This window comes from Odontomachus brunneus, unplaced genomic scaffold (genome assembly GCF_010583005.1).
Source record: "Odontomachus brunneus isolate Ranch 3 - 2012 unplaced genomic scaffold, Obru_v1 Obru_scaffold_060, whole genome shotgun sequence".
Taxonomy (NCBI): Eukaryota; Metazoa; Arthropoda; class Insecta; order Hymenoptera; family Formicidae; genus Odontomachus; species Odontomachus brunneus.
In genome coordinates this window covers 707,491-711,940 of record NW_022639510.1, presented here as the reverse complement: position 1 = coordinate 711,940, position 4,450 = coordinate 707,491, and positions in this window count along the sequence as shown.

Sequence of the window (4,450 nt, the reverse complement as noted above, 5' to 3'; positions counted from 1 at the left end):
GCTTCATGTAATGGCACCCTTAGAGAGTCAGCAGTCTAGTATTATATAGAAGTCTGTACCTAGGACCGATATTCATAATCCGATCTTATATTTAAAATCATCTTAAGTACTGTCTTATGGGTACCTATTATGGACTTCTTCGGAATCAATTCTGATCGGAATAATCCCGTTTCTCCCAGAAAAGACATTAGAAATCTAGAAAATAACTGAATGTTTCCAATCGGAATTGATTCCGCGAAGAAGTCCATAATAGGTACCATGGTCTATTCTTTTCAGCTGCACTGCTGAACTGGTGTAATAAGTTAGTTTGAGAAAAGATATACTTGTCTCACTTTAACTTATTGCACCAGTTCAGCAGTGCAGCTGAAAAAAATAGACCTTTAATAAGACGGTCTTCAAATAAGATTCGACTATGAATATCGGCCTAAGGGCTTGTATTCACGATGCTAGAAATCGGTCCGAGATCTAGATCCGAGAAAAAAACAACAAATTCATTTACAGCTTTTACAGAAAGGCGACAATTTTATTGGTTACACACATGGACGTGGTATACATGGACCTCGCATACGGTCAGAAAAGTGAAGCCAATATATACAGCCCCTCTCTGTTCTCAGTCTCTTTCTGCACAGACAAAGTGTGCAATAAAATTTAAGTAAGACTTATTTCCCAATAAACATGCATGTCTAAAAGATGTCGAAAAGATATCTAAAAGACGTCTTATGCAACAAAATGTTGCATAAGATATCTTTTAGATATCTTTTAGACATCTTTTAGACATCTTTTAGACATGCATGTTTACTGGGTTGTCAGTTTAGTCGGGGTGCTGTTGCGCTCTATAATATTATGGAGACGAGAAATGGATGCACGCGCAATAAAAAGTGACAAAATAGGAAGAAAACTATAGCCTCTCTATTCTAGCTCTCTTTCTAGATGTTGACTTCACTCTATTAGACGACAGAACATAGGGCATTCGGAGTCCATGTATACTATGGCCGGTATTCATAGTCGAATCTTATTTCAAGACCGTCTTAAGTAATGTCTTAAGATGCAAATACGGCTCTGTGATTGGTTCATGACATCTTAAGACAGTACTTAAGATGATCTTAAATATAAGATCAGACTATGAATACCGGCCTATGTCCATGGTTACACCATGGACTTATAATATATGGGCTGAACATAGACAAGGAAACCGTGTTCGTAGCAGAATTGTGTGAAACAGAGAATGAGTGCAACTTTCCCCTCCGTACATGCGCACAACGTATGCGCCGTAGCAAAACAGTAGAAAAGTGGGGGAACCCAAATAAGGCCGCAGATGACCTTTCAGAACCCTTCTTGAAAGTAAAAATATATACTTGTGTTATATGTAAATATGCAAAAAGAAATCCGACGGAAAATATATCCATTTATTCGTAAGTAGTAAACAATATTTGTAATTACTGATTTTATTGGAAGTAGTGAAAGACTTGGCACGTTCTAATTTTGTCACATGTTATTCTCCATTCATAAAAATATAACTTCTCTTGCTGAAAATTACTCTCTGAAATTCTCTGAACAATGTTACTACTTACGAATAAATATATTTTCTGTCGAATTTCTTTTTGTATATTTACATATAACACAGTACGCAATTTTACTTTCAAGAGGGGTTCTGAAAGATTATCTGCAGCTTTACTTGGTTCCCCCACTTTTCTCCTGTTTTGTATAGTGCACACGTGTGTACCATCGACATATATAGCGTGTTCGACTGGCCCTGGGTTAATCGAGAGCGATTAATGACGTCAAAGTCTCTACTAGCCAATCATAAAGCTTATAAGTACTTGTTCGACCAATAAACGTAGGCTGAATAACCCAGAGTAGGTTAACCCAGAGCCAGTTGAACATGTTAATAGAATGGACTGCTAAATGAGATGGTGGGGGTAGGAACAGATGTAGAGTGAGAGGCAGACAATAGTAGGACATCTTCCGTCTCTGTTTACTGAAGTCTGATTGGCTGCAGGAATTTCAGTAATACTGTATCCTGCGAAAGTCAGGTCCCAAGCTAGGCGCGAGAGTATTATTTCACGCTACATCTCTTGTTTTATTTTTGCTAATTCTCTTCGGGGTAAGGATTCTCTTCGTGGGTTCTTTACAGCAGATGGAGGAGTGTTTTCATAGGTATATAGTAAATGATAATTTATCTAATTTTAATATTGTTTATACTGATGGTTCTAAGTCTGAGCTTGGGGTGGGATGCGCTGTTTTTTCCTCATCCCCTCCCATCTCTTTACGCTACAAATTATCCTCTCAACTTTTCATTTTCGAGGCTGAGGCCATGGCTATTCACGCACTTTTGGCCATATCGGAGTCTAATACCACGAAAAGTTTTATTGTTGCTTCGGACTCTAAAAGCGTCATTAGTACTTTGACTAACAATAATTCCAAGAATAAGCAACACAACCTGATTTACATTATTAAGGAACAATTTCTGAAGCTGATCTCTGAAGGATATATCATACGTTTTATGTGGATATCAGGACATTGGTCAGGACTAGTATCAGGATGTTGTGGCATTGTGGCAGGACATGTTGAGTAATGAGTCCGCTGATGTTATGGCCAAGGACGCCGCCTGCGGTCGATTTTTATCTGGTCCGCATAAGGATGTCATTTTTGTAAATACTATTGAAAGCAACAAACTTTTGAGTTTTTCTCTGAAATGTCTGTGCAGCGTGGCTTTCATTATTTTCATAGAACACGTATCAATCCTTATAGAAATATACTAAGAATCATTGATAATTACTTATTATCCAGTATTTTTAATACTGAAAATAAGTAATTATCAATGATTCTTAGTATGATATTTCTATAAGGGAAGACTTTGTCTCCTTGGTTTAAAAAGCTTACTCATTTGAACAGGAATATTTTAGCGATTATAGGACGTATAAGGTCTTTTCATATGAAAACTGCTCAACATTTATTTGACAAAGGAATTGTCGATAGCCCATGCTGTGAGTGCGGTGTGATTGAGACTTTGAATCATTTGTTTTTGTATTGCCCGCGTAATAGTCGGGAGTCTGATTTGTTACGGATTGGACTGCTCCGCGCCGGTGTTGTCGGACCAATCGAAATTACTGATGTGGCTTTCAGTGACAACGTGGACGCCTTTAGAGAGATTGCTCTCTTTATCAAGCGTTCTGGAAGAAGAATTTGAGTGACTCCTTACCACTGTTCTATTAGACTTTCTTTTTTAGTTAATGGACTTAGCTCCAAAACCATAGAAAAACAACAACAACAACAACGCTACATCTCTATTACGTATTACGTTGCTCGAAAATATCATGTAATACAAAAGTTAAAATGGTACATTTTTGTCAGTTCACTAATTAATAAATACTACTGCATATATAATATCAAGTTGTATTTCTTTTTTTACCTACCTATTTATATATGTATTCATACTTATTCTCATTTCAATACTAGTGAAATGTTATTATGTATAAAACAGTAATATTTTTTAAATATTAAAAATGTTACACTAGAATAAAATCACAAGTAATTCTTTGAAACATTTATTATAAATTATCAGTATGGTTAAAGTTATGTTATGCGCTACGCTTCTACTTGGAAAAGAGAGGGATGTGTCCTACTATTGTCTGTCTCTCACTTTACATCTGTTCCTACTTCCACCACCTCATTTAGTAGTCCATTCTATATGTCGATAGTGTGTACATATACGGAGGGGAAAATTGCACTCATTAGGTTTGTCGAGTTGCTTGTACTTTCACACTTTTATACCTAATGCCCGTTGCACACTAGTGCACTCCAAATAACACAAATTTTCAAAAATACATTCTGAAGACGTTTTCAGGACGGAGGGACGTCATTAGAATATTCTTAGGACATTCTTTGAAAGTGTGAATTGTCTGAAAATAGCTAATATCCAATAAGTTTATTCACATTAATTGAATTTTTTACACTTTCACACTTAGTGCACATTAATTCTTTAGAGGTTCTAAAAATGGCGTCATGTTTTCCGTTCGTGTTACGAGTGTAAATGCAATTCTGATACACTTTTCACTCTTGCTTGGGATCAAGTGTAAAAAGTGTATCAAAATTGCAATTACACTCGTAACACGAACGGAACTTATGACGTCATTTTTAGAACCTCTAAAGAATTAATATGCACTAAGTGTGAAAGTGTAAAAAGTTCAATTAATGCGAATAAACTTATTGGATATTAGCTATTTTCAGATCACATCTTCAAAGGACGTCCTAAAAATATTCTGATGACATCCCTCCGTCCTAAAAGCGTCTTCAAAATGTATCAAAAGTATTGTATGAAGTGCACTAGTGTGTAACGGGCATTAGGTGTAAAAGTGAATAGTACAAGCAACTCGACAAACCTATTCTCTATCTCACACAATTCTGCTGCGGACACGATTTCTTGTCTATCCTATGCAGATTGGGGGGG